The 17,422-nt window shown below is 42.3% G+C and overlaps 1 protein-coding gene across 6 annotated transcripts in view; it reads left to right on the plus strand.

The window, feature by feature from the left end:
• LPP (LIM domain containing preferred translocation partner in lipoma) overlaps nucleotides 1-17,422 on the plus strand; it is a 306,990-nt gene that overhangs the window by 102,334 nt on the left and 187,234 nt on the right. For 4 of the 6 annotated variants that reach the window (XM_083177528.1, XM_083177527.1, XM_083177531.1 and 1 more), the window contains one exon: nucleotides 14,288-14,352. The exons of the other annotated variants lie outside the window; for them this stretch is intronic. The gene's annotated coding sequence lies outside the window, so the exon portion shown is untranslated. The remainder of the gene's footprint in view (nucleotides 1-14,287; nucleotides 14,353-17,422) is intronic. 6 annotated transcript variants of the gene reach the window in all.

A 17,422-nucleotide genomic window follows, 5' to 3' on the forward strand; every position in this document is an offset into this window, starting at 1 on the left:
TGTCCATTCCTATTTTGTCTCCATCAATGGGGTTCACAAAGCAGGGTTCGCTTTTGATCCATAGGATCCCTTAGTAGTGGCTTAATGGAGGATGCTTGCCTCCTGCTTCTTATAATCTTAGAATGAAGAAAGTGGATCTTCTGTGAAAACTCATGTCAACGTTATTCGTGTCGATCTTAAGCTTGTGTCTACTTCCTGTGAATGTTGACCTAGACATTGTTGACCCAGACATTGTTGACCCAGGGACTGCATATTGTTTGTGAAAGCTGTTTATATTTCAGTCATTATTCTATTACACTAATGTATGCACTACCAACTGGTATTGCATAGACTGACAACTGGTAGTTGGTGAATTTGACAGCTTGTGTGAGTGATAAAGTAACAACAAATCAGCTCATTTTTCAAATACAGTCTTTAAAATGTAAATAAGACGCTAAATTGGTTAGTGTATTCGCTCTCTCTCGCTTTCTCACCAAACGTGGATTGCCTCCTTACTGTTTTCCACAATGTTTTAATGTTTACTATAGTAGGTCAATAAGGGGGTAATTACATTTTTTTTTTATCGCAGGGAGACTCATTTCAGTATGATTTTCTCATTTCAATATTTTGGCCAGCAGGAACAGTGACCTGAGTCCAATTTGGCCTAAGGAGACATTGGTGGCAGTCTAATTACATTTTATTACAGGTTGAGTATCCCGTATCCAAAATGCTCGGGACCAGGAGAATTTTGGATAACGGATTATTCCGTATTTCGGAATATTTTAATATTTCAATGATGTATTTTGAAGTATCTTGCATTTATGCTGTATAAACACATAATATACACACAAATATATTTTATTACCACATAAAATACACACAAACATATTTTAATTGTTCAAAAAACAAGGTTTCAAAACGTGAAACAAAATGTGTGTACTATCTCAGCACTGAATTTGAATGCCAAGCAATCATTGTCTTGCACATATATAGTGCCAGTTACATATCATGTCCCCAGTGATGCTGTTACATATGTCCCCAGTGAGTTTTTAGCAAAAAAAAAAAAAAAATTCACTTTCTGGAATGTCCGTATTTCGGAATAATTCGGATAACGGATATTCGGATACGGGATACTCGACCTGTATTATTATTATTATTTTTATTATTATTATCATCATCATCATCCTATATATGGTGCCACAAGGGATCCTCCTTGTCCAATTACAGTAAATAAACAAATAATTTAAACAGAGACATATGGTTGACTAGAGCAGAGGACAAAAACAGGGTAGATATACACAGCTGCTTCAGAAGAGGGCACTGGAATAAGTATCAGTGTGGCAGAAAACCATAGTTGTTGGTGCCATCAAAGATAGTTTTACTAAGAGCAGGAAAAGCACCTTAGGAAAGAGGGCCCTGCTCATGAGAGCTCACATTCTAACATGGCTTCCTACTTTTTGTTCCTCTAGACCAGGGGTGGGTAATACGCATCCCTCCAGCTGTTGAAGCCCACCCTTGCTCTAGACCAGGCATCCCCAACCACGGTCCTCAAGGCACACCAACAGTGCAGGTTTTGTAGATATCCAGGCTTGAGCACAGGTGACTTAATTAGTACCTGAGTGATTCTGATTAAACCATCTGTGCTGAAGCCTAAATATCACTAAAACCTGCACTGTTGGTGTGCCTTGAGGACCGTGGTTAGGAATGCCTGCTCTAGACAGTGTTCTGCTTTTCCCAACTTCTCTAAGGACAGATACACCTGCAAGCTTGTGTTGTGCCCCTAGCAAGCTGTGAGATTTACAAATGAGAGGAACCATAAATACTAGCAGTATAAAAGCTGACAGCCGGCACTGATCTCCCATTTGTAAAGGAGGCATATGATTTTGGTGACCAGGCTGCAAAGGCTAATTCCAAAGCAATCACCCACATATAACCAGATTGTCTCCCCTCTAGAGACATATGCACACAATTCATACCTGTAGTATACAGTTTGGAAATGTAGTCACCACGAAAGCCAGTTAAAATATTTAGACGTGAGTGAGCTTGTCAATTTATTTATGAAAAATAAATATTTAGGCTACTCCAATATTTAGGCTGCCAGTTGTATTTACTATTTTAAATCAAAGCAAAATCGTTACTTTTATTTTTAACAGGCTGCAATTTTTCTAAAAAGAGCTTCCAAATTGGCTTGATTTTATTACAACAAACAGTTGTCTTGTTGCTGCTGCTTCAAATGTAGATCTAGCACAGGGACTTCTTATACCAAGATGCTTAAACCGTCATTACAGAATCTAGACATTCAGGTGGAGCCACACTTATCCATTGCACCAGTGCACTGAGGTGCTTTGGGGCATGCCATACACTATGCATGCAATACATATTCTCAACCACTAGGTGAATAAGGCTCCACTAATTAAGTGGCGGATTGATATACAGATGGAACTGCGTCATTGGCCAAGAATGCCATACACTTGCACATCTTTCACGGTGGACAGCGCTGCTGCTCCATCTGTACAAGCGTTAACCAGCTGTCTTCAATTACAACTGTATTTTTACTGCACTGTATACTGTGCACACAAATCAAGAATGAGATGTTATTGTGTCATTCTCTGCAAACGGCGCTGCAGCTCCATTTCTACAGTACAGTACAATACAAGCTATGGAAAATGGGCAGTGCAATGTAAAGTGCACAGGTCCAGTGTCTGGGTTCCCTAGGCAAATTATTTCATAAACCTAGCATCCTGCAGATCCTGTAGCCGATGAAACATACTGTAAGCATATCACCAGGTGTCATAGCTCTCCATGCTGAGAGATCTGGGTTTAATTCTTATGCTGCGTACACACCGGGGCGATCTTGTGTAATATCACGGGAAATATGGTCGCTAAGTGACCATATTGCCGGCGATGGGAGTGTGCATCGGCGATATATCACCGGCTGCGTGCTCCCGTTTTTACCCCTGTAGTGATCGCTGATCGCAGGAACATGCTCCTGCGACCAGCTGATTTCCACTGCCGGGCCCCCCCCGGCAGTTTCTTTTTAATCGGCGACCATCTCTGGTCGCTGATCAAAAGGAGAAATTGAGCAATATATTGCTCAGCAATATAGCTCCCCCGTGTGTACGGGGCTTTAGAGTGAGTTTATTTTCTGTTTTGTTTTTATTGAAACTATTACGAAACTTATAGTATAACTATGAACACAAAAAGTTTACATAAATAACTTTCTATGCATCTCACGCACGATCCACAACATACTATAGCACTGGGATTCGGTATAAAATCCCGACAGGGTCAAAATCCCGACAGGGTCAAAATCCCGACATATAGAATGTACAGGTGAAACAGTCTACATGCCTTTCGGTCGACATGGGTTTTTTCACTGTTTTTTCCCCCACATGGACACGGTTGCAAGTGAACCGCAGCCCCTCGCATCGCTCGCTTCGCTCGCAATGCTTTGGGCACGGTGCCTCGCTGCGCTCGGCACACTATTTTATTCTCCCACCACGCCCTAGTGGATGGTAGGGCATGAAATACCGCCTATCGGTTCAAAAAACAGTATAAAAACCCATGTCGACCTCGCACCTGTCGACCGAAAGGCATGTAGACTGTTTCACTTGTACATTCTTTATGTCGGGATTTTGTCCATGTCGGGATTTTGTCCATGTCGGGATTTTGACTGCATCCCGTAGCACTGAACTGTTAAATGTGCTGTGCAGTACTCATGCTTTCTCTATACAGGTTGAGTATCCCGTATCCAAAATGCTCGGGACCAGGAGAATTTTGGATAACGGATTATTCCGTATTTCGGAATATTTTAATATTTCAATGATGTATTTTGAAGTATCTTGCATTTATGCTGTATAAACACATAATATACACACAAATATATTTTATTACCACATAAAATACACACAAACATATTTTAATTGTTCAAAAAACAAGGTTTCAAAACGTGAAACAAAATGTGTGTACTATCTCAGCACTGAATTTGAATGCCAAGTAATCATTGTCTTGCACATATATAGTGCCAGTTACATATCATGTCCCCAGTGATGCTGTTACATATGTCCCCAGTGAGTTTTTAGCAAAAAAAAATTTTTTTTCACTTTCTGGAATGTCCGTATTTCGGAATAATTCGGATAACGGATATTCGGATACGGGGTACTCGACCTGTAGTACCTTTCCCCAGCCAGACTGACTGAATGCTGTATCAGCCCTTCATTTACATTTGGAGTGCCTGTCAGCCAGCCTGCAGGATTGCTTATAGCTCCTTCTCACAGAGATGCACGAGCAACTCACAAGCTCGCACGTCCCCATCATCAAGGCGGCAGGGAGCGGCTTCCCTGCCCATCTGCGCTTCATGGAGACAGGCAGGGAGTGGGGACTGCCGAGAGGTGCAGAGGATCAGTGGCTGAGGGCTGTGACAGAACGGAACATGCGTGCATCTCATGTGCGTGCGCCTTCTTCTGCTGGCTGGCACGAGGTGGCGAATGGCGATCATATCGCCAGGAGCTGCTCCATCTGTATATTTATGCCAACCTCCTCCTCTGTGAAAAGCAGTTTCCCAGGAAAGGGCTGAGCATTTAACCAGCCAGCATTAATCCGTTGTATTTCACATGTGCGGTCTTCAGTTGGTCTTACTGGACTGTACTGTATGTGAGAGTCCAAGTCCCCTAGCAGTACAGTACACAACTGTAATTTTACGGTTAAAGGAAAAGAACCGTGTGGCGCTTAAACATACATGAACCAATGATAAAATTTAAATTTTAGATGCACAGACATGGAACCTATGCTAGCTCCATAGTTGTTGGCTCCCGTGAAGCCCTGGCTGACACCTGGTAGCCATTTTTTTAAACCCCTCGGTGCTCAAGTCTGTCCTGCTTGTACTGTATGACATTCCTACTATAGCGTGATCCTTTCAACAGTGTTGCCCTTACACAAGTGTAACCTACAGTATGGATCCGCTGTTGTCTTTGCTACTTTCACACCGCAGCGCCGTTTGCCAAGAATGGGATGCATGATCGTCGCACATTCACACAGATCCCATTCTCAGCGAAAGTACCGTATACTTGCACACTTATTCCCATAGCCCTTTATAAAAAGTGTAATGAGACGCATGTCTATGCGATAATATTTTCATTAAAAAGTCTCTATCTAACATACTGAACAGTACAGTTCTTGCGCTACAGTGCATTTCAATGGACACTTCACGCACATGCAATCCAGGATCTTTCGCTATAGTTTTGCATTAGACATCTGACGCAAGGGCAGTGGATGATCACTGGTATTGCACTTTTTGGTAATGGAAAAGGGGAGGGTAGCAGTGAGTTGCGCTGCTGTATATAGATATTGTACACTAGCTGACTGTACAAAGATGAATGCAGGACACACTGTAGCTTTTTTATATAAATTTTATATCTAGAAAAAACACATAAATTTACAACAAGTAAAAACAATAATGAATATAAAATAAAGCATATGAATGTACTGAAGGTTGGGATCCCAAAACAGCTATTTTAGTTTAAATAACTTCACAGCAGAATAGAATAATGAGCTCAATAAATGCAAAGTGGCTTGAAGTTGGCAATAATCTGCAGGTACTTGTTGCAGCAAAAGAATATATATATAGGAGATATCATATATGTCCGGTTCATTCGGGACTGGCCAGTCGGATATATATAAGATTTTCAAGCAATTGTTTAGGCAGTCATATATATTTTATGCTCACCAAATTAGTAGTAGGTGCTTAATGCTGGTAGACCCAGTTGGTGGAGTAAGGGAGCCCCTCAGATGGAAATGGTTGTTCTCCTCGGCAGCACGCCAGTGAGGTGACCCCGCGGTGTGGGGTGCAAACACCGTTCGATCTACGGCAACACGGAGTAGTTTGGAGGGTAGTATGCCGTCCTGCAATCTGGTAATCTCTGCGCAGTGTAGTTGGACCGTACACAGCTGATGGCCGGCGGCTCAGGGTGAGGTGAGCCGCACTTCAGCTGGGGAAGCACAGTCAGCGGTGAGCCCAGGGGAGGACGGCAGCGGAATGCACGCTCAAGTGGGACCGGAGGAACGGAGCTTGATTCAGCTTGAGACGGCTAAGTGCCGTTTGATGTATGCACAAGATTTGTGCTGCTGGCTGGGGAGCACGCGAGGCGGCTATTTGCCGGTGATGTTGTGCGGCTAGCGCTTCCTCCGTGAAGTTCTTGCTGTGATATGGCTGGTTGGAACACCTTCTCAGGTACCAGGGGACGAAACGCGTTGACAAGCTACTACCTGGTACCTGAGAAGGTGTTCCAACCAGCCATATCACAGCAAGAACTTCACGGAAGAAGCGCTAGCCGCACAACATCACCGGCAAATAGCCGCCTCGCGTGCTCCCCAGCCAGCAGCACAAATCTTGTGCATACATCAAACAGCACTTAGCCGTCTCAAGCTGAATCAAGCTCCGTTCCTCCGGTCCCACTTGAGCGTGCATTCCGCTGCCGTCCTCCCCTGGGCTCACCGCTGACTGTGCTTCCCCAGCTGAAGTGCGGCTCACCTCACCCTGAGCCGCCGGCCATCAGCTGTGTACGGTCCAACTACATTGCGCAGAGATTACCAGATTGCAGGACGGCATACTACCCTCCAAACTACTCAGTGTTGCTGTAGATCGAACGGTGTTTGCACCCCACACCGCGGGGTCACCTCACTGGCGTGCTGCCGAGGAGAACAACCATTTCCATCTGAGGGGCTCCCTTACTCCACCAACTGGGTCTACCAGCATTAAGCACCTACTACTAATTTGGTGAGCATAAAATATATATGACTGCCTAAACAATTGCTTGAAAATCTTATATATATCCGACTGGCCAGTCCCGAATGAACCGGACATATATGATATCTCATATATATATATTCTTTTGCTGCAACAAGTACCTGCAGATTATTGCCAACTCCAAGCCACTTTGCATTTATTGAGCTCATTATTCTATTCTGCTGTGAAGTTATTTAAACTAAAATATCTGTTTTGGGATCCCAACCTTCAGTACATTCATATGCTTTATTTTATATTCATTATTGTTTTTACTTGTTGTAAATTTATGTGTTTTTTCTAGATATAAAATTTATATAAAAAAGCTACAGTGTGTCCTGCATTCATCTTTGTACAGTCAGCTAGTGTACAATATCTATATACAGCAGCGCAACTCACTCCTACCCTCCCCTTTTCCATTTCTTCTTTCTCTGTGTGCCTGACGGGCTCACGGGAGTGTATGCTGCAGCTGAAGATTTTCTTTATATACAAACTTTTTTGATCTATCAGGACTATTAATTATTGCAATTGCCGAGCGCCAGGTAGTGTGTATATAGGTGCCTCCTCTAAGGCTACCCTATTTCACACAACACCCCCTATTTTTGTGACTTTTTGGTAATGCCAAATGCCATGCTGTTTGATTTATTGTGCTGCCTTGTGACTACTGTACTGGCTTCATGTGGCGAGTTAATGTGGATAAACGCCATAGGCAGGCTAGGTGTGGCTCCATCTGTATACACAAATACAAAACTTGCAAAAGTGATGTAAAGCCATGTAAATTTTCTTGTGTACTGTAAAACTTAAATAATTTTATTATAGAATCTGAAAAACATATATTGGTACTTATGTAATATCTGGACTCCCGTTTTTCTTATGAGACCGCGTCCCCTCGCGGGGCTCGCTGCGCTCACCACGCTTCGGGCACGGTGGCTCGCTGCGCTCGCCACACTATATAAAATCAACTCCATGCGTAGTTGGATAGTAGGGGTATGAAAAAATGGGGTGCATTTAACATGGGAGTCCAGATAATACATAAGTACCCATATATTTTTAGGGTTGAGTCTGTTAAAGAAAAGCACCTGTTCTACTGTGTGTGCCGATTATTTGGCTTTTGAGAAAAAAGACCTATTTGACTTAAAAGCTGATCGATCTTGGTGACCGTGCCATATTCTTTGGATCTGCTGCAGAATAACATTTCTGTACAATGAGTCCCTTTTCAAGGGTCAATTAAATTTAATTGGTGTCTCTCTGTCTCAGTATGGTTTTCAGTATTTTGATAGATCCTATTCCAACTTCTGAGAGAAAAGTTTGAACTACCTGAAGTAACCAGATAAAATATAACCATTTGAAATGGTTATACAATTATCTTCAATAAAGTTGAGCATACTCTGCAGCTCTTATTAAATAGTGCTGCTTATTATAGGGAACTGCAGTTCAGGAAATATTAACATGCAGGTAGATGCAGTATAGAGAGGAATTCAATTGCTGACAAATGGTGCGAATACCCACACCCTTCATCTGCCCAATGTACACACAGGTTTCACTCAACCTTTCGTTTTTGTTTGCCAATTTTGCATAAAAAAAGAATTTTTTTGCTGCCAATTCTTTTTCTACCGTAATTTACTTCCTGATTACGTTAAATTGATCACAGGTTTCCGGAGGAAGGTTTATTTTTATTTTTTGACATCCCGCCACGTCTTCCGCCCGCTCTCACCGGACAGTATAAGCAAAATCGAATAAAAAGATATAGAAAGGTAGACCAAATCGAACCGTGTTGTACAGGGCATTAGTGTGGAAGTAGTGTTTTTTTTGTTGTTGTTTTTTTTTTTTTTTTTAAAGGTGTCTGCAAAACACTAACCATTTACATAAACCTACTCTTTAGTTACTGGCCTCTACCTGACATTGGTGAAACAGACAGATGGCCTGCAGAGGCCATAAATACACCAGATTTCTCTCCCTCCCAAATTGACAAGCAAACCAAACTTGGGACAGATGACCTGTTTCATTATTCTGCATGAATATTCCATCCTTGTTGGGGTACATGAAGTCCACATTGCAAATGGTCCTCAAGCACTACAATGTATTGTGTGGATTAAGGGACTCTCTTCTTCTTCTATGCTGCGCGAACTCGCCTCACCCCATTATGGATCCTCCTCATTATGGACAACATTTTTAGGACTCTGAAGCTTGAACTGTTATGGGGCTCTTGCAACAGCACTCCCCCTTTTAATAATCCCCTAACAGCACCACCCAAGAGAAATCACCTCACAGCACCCTCTTTCCCACCTTCTTAAATAAACACCTGACCGCACTGTGTGGCATCTAATAAGGTAGTTTTACTCGTGCTGAAGGTGTGTGCCACTAGCCCTTTTACTTTTAGGTGCCTCCTTCCCACCTTTTATTGCTTCCAGCCTCCTCCTTAGGACAGGCCCTCTCGTGCTCCCTCATACCTGGGAATTCCACAAGTTTGCAAGCTGTCTAGTATTGTACAACAAATGCATAGGCAATAGAAACAGCGCTAAATAAAAATAATAAATAAGTGGGATTGTTTATGTAAAAAATTGTAATTTTACATTTTATTAGATTAAACACGCATTTAAAAATGATAATCTTTCTTGAAAATAGTATTATGGTTAAGTCACATAATGAAAGCCGCCTCGGTCACTTAAATGCCCAAACCTCTATTGAAGGATTTATAGTGGTTTGAGGTTCTCGTATATGTGCTTCACAATATTCGATTCTAGTACTTGTTTTTAGCATAAATGGTCTTGCTGCTGGAGCGTTTCAATTAAGGTCTTTATAGCTGATGTCCAGTAGTCCTCACGTTGACACAGTGTTTATATGTGGCACAATGTGAATGACCAATGGACTGGTAAATGCGGCCCATGTGGTGCCCCCACTAGAGTGCAGTGTGTAGATGGTAAGCAAGTTGGTGCTATCCGCAAATGTTGATGGAGCAGTGGAGCCATTGGCACAAAAATGTGATAATCCCATGTCCACCGTTTCCATATAGACTGTCATGCCCCGCCGGGCGCATCGGTCCCTGGGTTGCTTAGCCGAGGGGGTCTGGGGGGCAGTCTGGATTGGGGGGTCCCAGGTTTGCAGCGGGTCCGGCGGTGATTCGGGCACCGGCTCCTGGGACCGGTCGCTACCATCTTGCCCATGGTACGTGACCGACAGGCAGGGATGATTTATTTCCTCTGTGGGGGGGGGGGGGGGTAGCTGGTCTTTTCTGTTCTGGCTGGGCAGGGCCCAACAGGCTGTAAGCCTCAGTGCTGGTACAATGCTTCAGTTGACGGGAGCATTGCTCTCAAGCAGCCTCTAGTGTCAGTGTGGTACTACGGTCCCAGCCCCAGCTCTGCCTCTGTATCCTGCCTCTGTCAGATCCCTGAACCTGCTTGTTCCGATCTCCTTTATCCAGAAGCCAAGTTGGCCATTTTCTTCCATTTGGAGTTCCCAAACCAAGTTGGCCCTTTTAAGTTTCTTCCTCCATTCTCCCAAGCTAAGTCGGCAATTTATGTTACAGTTAAACGGTCCTGCAGCGCTCACGCTTATCCGGTTTGCTCCCAGTCTGTCAATCTCTGAGCGCACATGAGTTCTCCCAGCGAGGGGCAGCGACCTGCTGTCCAGATGCAGCGAAACCTAAACCACCTTGTGGGGGTCCTTGGCGAAGACCGCTGGGCAGTTATGCTGGGTACACACCAAAACTATTTGGATTGGATGCAAATCGTTCGATCTGATTTGCATACGACCTGATCCCATCTGTATTCAGATGAATGGATCTTATACAGATCCTACCTGCAGCAGGTAGGATAGGAATCTGATCCAATTCGGATCCAACCAAACGATTTTGACCCAATTTGCATCCAATCGGTCTGAATTGGATCCAGATTGATACGATTGTGCCCAAATCGTTTTGGTGTGTACCCAGCATTAGACTTCGCCCTCCTTACGGAATTAGCCAATACTCACAGCCATAGATTTATGCGAAGGTCTTATATTCAGCCCGCCAAGTTTCAAGTGCCTCCAGTGCAGCCCAGACCTGGACAGTCACCTGAGGTGGATCGTCAATCTCCCGGCCGTGACATAGACCTTTTCCCTGTGCCGACCCTTTAACCAATGTCCACCTTTGCATCAACCTATTGACTAACTCGATACAGTAGACCTTTCAATCCACACCCAAGCTTCTGCAGTGCAACTAAGCTGAAATAGCAGCTATGATGTACTAGAAGCCTGGTTGTTATGGTGTTGGTGACCAGCTATAATCATACAGTACATTAAACGAAAAAAAAGTGAAGATCTGATTTCTGGCTTTTAAGTCATCACTAGTTTTGCTTGTGCATTTTATAGCTAAAATAACCTACAGTAGGTTTAGTAAAACCACCATCAATTTGTTGAAAAATTCAGTATTTGAATAAGTAAGTCCTGGAGTGAGTCTTAATCTTGAGTATGCTCTACTGAAGACTTTGAGCTAAATTGAGCTTTAACTGCTGCTTGCAGTGTTCTGTTGAGTGTGTGGTATATTAGATCAATAATTTCTAGGTCCATAATGTCAAGTTTGACACCAAATGGTTACCATGCATAAAGTCGGCAGTGATGAAAGATCGACACTTCAATAGGTCGACACGTGAAAAGATATGAATTATTTTTTTTTTAGTTTGTTTCAACGTGGACACCAGAGCATGAGGATCCCCAATTAGTGTTGCGCTGTGCTCTGCACACTCTTTCATCCACATGGACTTACATTTGCGAACAGTAAAGTATGAAAAAAGTGAACCCCCCCCAAAACTCATGCTCATGTCAACCTTTTCATGTATTTATCATAGCTGTATCGATCTTTCGCTTGTGTAAAACTTTTGACTATGTTGATCATATAGTGTTGATCTATTGACTGTGGACCTACCATCCATATCCCTCTGTTTCAATAGCTATGGGTACTTTAGTAAGGTCTATACAGAACACGTCATCTGATAGCTTTGAATCTGTCCATAAATGTTTATATAGCCTTTTGCATAAAGAAGATTTGCAGATTTTTTGCTGCTTAGACTCAAGCATATGATGCAAACTGTTATTTATAAGCTAGCAATTTTCTTTGCAGACTGCACAATTATTTTGTGTATTTGTGTTCCTTTTTTGTACTTTTTTGTATTTTATTTTAAATAGCCTACAGTATCCATGACGACTGGACCTTTCACACAGCATTTCTCTGACTCGTTGCGAAATGCTGACAATTAAATATACAGTACTTTAAAGCGATCCATCAATCTTTGTTGTCATGCCAACCAACTTATATTTAGAAATGTAACAAGTACATGAAGTTCAATTGCTCTTGTACTCAAACATAGATCTGCAGCTATAATTGAATTTTTTTTTTTTTATTGGAGATCAAAATCCTATTTGAGCAGCACTTGTATTTGGCATATTTGTCTTTTAGTAAGAGGCTTTTTTTTTATCTCCGTACATTGTACTTTACATGCAATTCACTTATTTTCTTCATTATGAAATGTCTTTAGTTAGTTCTGGTAGATATTGTTTGATTACTGTGGCATTTATTGCACTTTAACTCTATAGATGTTTGTTTTGTGACATCAGTCTAAGAAAGTAAATTCCCTTATTGTTAACTTCATTTTGAGATAACTTATATACGTTTCTTGGGGTCCATTCTATTCTGCATGCTGTAAAAAGCACCAGCAGAAAGCTCCATGCGCTATTCCAATCCACGGAATGCAAACTCAGACTGGTGGATATTTGCCCGCACCTTTCCTGTGGTGCGAGCAGAAATCTCACAAATCTAGGGCCACAATGCTGTTTTAAGCCCTAGCACAGTGCAAACAGCATTGCCGCAGGGCACTTAAGTTGAACAAAATGCCTGTACTTGTGACTAGACACCCACGAATACCGGCTTTCTCCAATTTAGCAGCATTGCCATATCGTGACCACCTTAGCAGTGTAGAGCTTGTGTGAGAAGATAAAGGCTTTAAACCGGTGCTTCCCAAACTGGGGTGCCTCAAGGCATTTGCATTGACACCCTGGATTGGTGGTCTGAATCCAAATGGTGAAAACCTCAGTGGCTTCCAGTCATACACCTTGTGGACAAATAGAAGTGAATCCTGTCCTGCAACACATAACTAACTATGGATGATATCTAAACCACACGTTAACCAATAACCGATTTTTCTTCGAGTGCTTTGATTAAAAAAAAAAAAAAAAAAAGCTTGTGTAGATTAGCTCTTGCTATAGCAAAGAGGTCCCCAAATTTTCTATGCATCTTAATTTGCAAACTAATGTGTACAGTATGTGTGTATGAGTGGCTAAATATTTATCGCCACAGTGTTAGTACTTTAGTTGAGCCACCTTTTGCCTTTGATACCTCTATAATTCATCTATGCATAGATTCTACTAACTATTCACATGAATTCAAAGGCCCAGACATCACGTGAAAATGTGTCCCATACCATAATGTTGCCTCAGCCAGCTTTCAAAAGTCATAGTGATGAAAGAAGGATCCATAGTTTGGTGTAGTTGTCTCAATATCCTTACCCTACCACCTGCTTGGTGTAATTGAAAATGCTATTCTTCAGACCACCTGACCAGTTTCCAATGAGTTACTTGTCAAATCCTGCATTCCAGACCAATTTGGAGGCGTTTACCCTGTTTGCGGCAGATAACAATTTCTTACAGATAGGTCTTTTGTTTCTGTTTCCCATGCAATGTAACTTGTAGCATTTTGTTATTTGAGAGGCTAACCAAATTGCCCCCAATTCAAATTGTCTGTACTATAATGCACATTGCCCATCTGTGGGACTGAACAACTCTGCCCACTCTTCGTTCTGCTGGAGCTTCAAGTTGCCATTTATAACCACAGGCCTTTTGCTCACTCTGTGGACACGTTAACAACTGCCACCCTTGTATAATTCCTCAATTCAGCCAATTTGGTACAGTAATGCTCGCGTTGCTGTTGGAAGTTTGTCGGATTGCATCCTTAAACCATTATCTTTTGCCCATTATTCAATGAATGATTGGTTCTTGCATACAGTACCTTCAACTTTCCATCATTTTCCACATCCCATTTTATCAGCATTACCTGTGGAATTCATACTTAGGAAAAAAAAAAAAAATATATATATATATATATATATATATATATATATATATATATATAGACACAGTATATGTATTTATGAGATCTGAATGTGTATACATAAGCAACATACTGTATATTGGAATGATTGGCGTTTCTTTGAGTTGCATAACATATGCATTGGTTGCACCAAGTGTAGATCTTTTGTACATACTGTACTGATACAGACTTCTATACTGAACCAAACATCATCAAAACAAATAACAGATTGGCAGGATATAATGGCGTTACATCATTACTAGCAGCAAAAATTAGGCACACATTTGCCAAAAATGTGCTGTTCTGTATTACTGTTTTATCAGCTCTGCAGTTCATTTAGTTGGTAACATTGGTTAAGCTGTGTAAAGCCTGTGTATAGTTTGTAACAGACAGTTTTTCCCTCACAGGCATTGAATTATTTCGCCAAGCGGAACATAGACGTCTGTTACAGGAAGAAAGTTCCTCTTCCGAGGTAAGGCAACAGCTTGTGCTCTGCTTTTTCTGTCATGTACTAAAACTTGCTCCTTGGTAATAATCTTGTGTGGTCACCCAGAATGCTAATATTTACAATGTGAATAATAAATCAGTGCAGACTGTACTGCTACATTTGTTCCTAACCATAATGTCTCTTGCTAAGCAAAATTTTCTAATTGCTGCTTAATTTTGGACAGTTTTTAATCAAAAATATTTATCGAAATTAAAAAATAAACCAAACTGAAAAAAACGGGCGTATGAAACACAAGTAAATGCACAGTGAAACTGGAATGAGACTGCTAACATGAATGACTAGTAATTGATACATTAAACAAGAAGATAATGTAGACATGGAAATAGTATTCAATAGACGTAAAATAAAAATACAGACCTAGTAATGGGTGCACCCATGGAGTAGAAGCATTATGGTAATTCAGGGAAAGTTGGCTGCCAGTGACCAAACTATGAAACTGTAGATGGCACTCTGTTTCATATACATGAAGCATTAAGGGGAGTTGGTAGTATTAGCAATACAATGTATTGAGAATTAGTAGGGGTCAATGAAGCCATTCAATTTCTGTTAATACTTTAGGGGTGTATTCAATGTAGGGACATGACCCTGTCCCGTTCTCGGTCTGCTCGAGTTAGATTTTGCAGGTTGGATTCAGTGTCCTGCCTGCTGAATGCCGATAAGGGGGTGTGAATTGGCGAGCTACGGCTGGGAGCTTGTCAATTCCCGGCCATTTTCGGCAGAATGCACCTAACTGCTTGTGAAGTCGGGCGTGTTCTGCCGAGATCCCTTCAATGCTGTCGAGGAAGACAGCATTGAATTAGGGCCCCGCTGTCATTTCCCCCGTCAGGAATAGTGCCGGGAAATTGAATAGAGTTCTTTAGCTTTTGGGAAAAAATTATTTAATAAATTAGCCACCCCTAAATCAAAGATACATGTTTTTAGGTCCAGTAAATCCATTTTAATTCAAGAGGTGGCCACATCCAGTGTCCAGAAGTAAGCGAGTAAGGGATAGGACAAAAGCAGATGTCAGAAGTCCACAACAGGTGTCCCACATTTAGAAACAGGTGGAAGCCAAGCCTATAAAGTCACCCTAGATGCACCAAAATAAAAAGCTATTTCTAAGAATTTGTCACACTGTCTAATGAAATGGGGCAAATACAATTGTTATGTGAGGAGAGCCAAGGATGGAGACTTCAGTTCTCATCTGGGAGAGGACTTAAGTCATCTCTCATTTGAGCTGCAATGTTTCCAACCCACCTTATTTGACTGCAGACATCAACACAAAATAAGCACCAGAAATACACTTACTAGAGGGAAAGGGGATTAATCCAAAGCAGGACCCCCCCCCCAGTAGCGCACGCAGGGGGGGGGTTTGAGTACCCAGAAACCCCCCCAGGAGTCTAAGGGCCCTAGGCTGAAAGCTGAGGGTCCCTTCTTTCCATGGGTACAAGAATTTTAAAAATCGGCCCTTGGGAACCGGAGATATCTGACTTCAAAGCAGTGGTCCCCATCCAAGCCTGTTAATTGCTCTTCCCAGTCAGATATTTCAGGTTCTGTCTGACTTAGAGTTTTTCTGAGGATATATTCCAAAAGCTGGGACTCTCCCCCTTTGATGGACATGGACATAGCTTGTCTCTACTGTGCCCAGAACCAGAGATATCAGCCTTCCAGCAGCTGGTTACTGCTCCAGCTCCACACACCTGGTATGTAGTTTTATATACTCGTTGGCAGATTTGCTCTGCCTCCTGAACTCTGATCCCCTAGTCCCCAATACCATTTGGTAGGTGGGATTCTCTAGTTTTTAGTTCCATTACAATCTAAGAAATCTAGTTCCGGGAACTGGAGATATCTGCAGTCAAGCAAGCTGTCCTCCCACCAGAAAAGTATGAATAATAAGCCCACTCCACTATACACCCCTCCTCTGCATAGTAAACATCCTCTACCACCCTGGAAGTTATGTATCAGGGCCCCTTCATTAAGCCCAATGTGCCCTTCTTCCACCCTATCTCCCACCATCTGTGCAGTAAAGGGGTAATTAGTGGAAATTACTGATCCAGGCCCTACATGCTAAGCAGTTGATATAATACCCCCTACCACCCGAGGCACATCAAAGCTTCCCCCACCGCTGGAGGATCGGTAGGTGCCCCAATACATTGCTATGCCCAGGGGTCTACACGGCTGTTGACGCCCCTGTATGTATGTATGTATGTATGTATGTATGTATGTATGTGTGTGTGTGTGTGTGTATGTGTGTGTATATATATATATATATATATATATATATATATATATATATATATATATATATATATATATATATATATATATATATATATATATATATATATATATATATATATATTTTTTTTTTTATTATTTATATACATTTGGTCTATCTATACTTTAACTGACCCGGCATATACTGGGTCACCTAAGTGTCCATCTCCGAGCTTTGCTCCGCCCCTCTGGAAACCCCCTTCTGAAAATCCTGCGTTTGCCACTGCCCCCCCCCCCCCCCCCCCCCTCCCTCCACTGTGCTAACAATGCATGGTTTAGCTTCAGAAACTGATAAACTATAGAAATTATTTAATGTATTTATTAACTGTTTCTTATATTGCGCACCCATATACAGGTAGAGTATCCGCTATCCGGACATCCCTTATCCGAATTATTCCAAAAACCGTGGTTTTTGGAATCATTCGAATTTTTTTTTTTTTAACCCCCCCTAACCCTCTTTTCATACTTACCAAGTCCCCGGGCGTCCACAGCAGGCCTCCGGCATCTTCTCCAGGGTCTCCAGCGGTCCCAGGAATGCATTGCGCGAGTGTGCGCGCGCGCGCCGGTGACGTCACCGCGCAATGCATTCCTGGGACCGCTGGAGACCCGGAGAAGATGCCGGAGGCTTGCTGTGGACGCCCAGGGACTGCGTGGACGCCGAGGGACCACCGGACACCATCAGGGGACAGGTAAGTATGCTTTAAAAAAAAATATTCCGAAAACCGCAATATTCCCCTATCCGGAATGCTCGTGGTCCCGAGCATTTCGGATAGGGGAT

This window comes from Crinia signifera, chromosome 3 (genome assembly GCF_055691185.1).
Source record: "Crinia signifera chromosome 3, ASM5569118v1, whole genome shotgun sequence".
In the NCBI taxonomy this organism is placed as follows: Eukaryota; Metazoa; Chordata; class Amphibia; order Anura; family Myobatrachidae; genus Crinia; species Crinia signifera.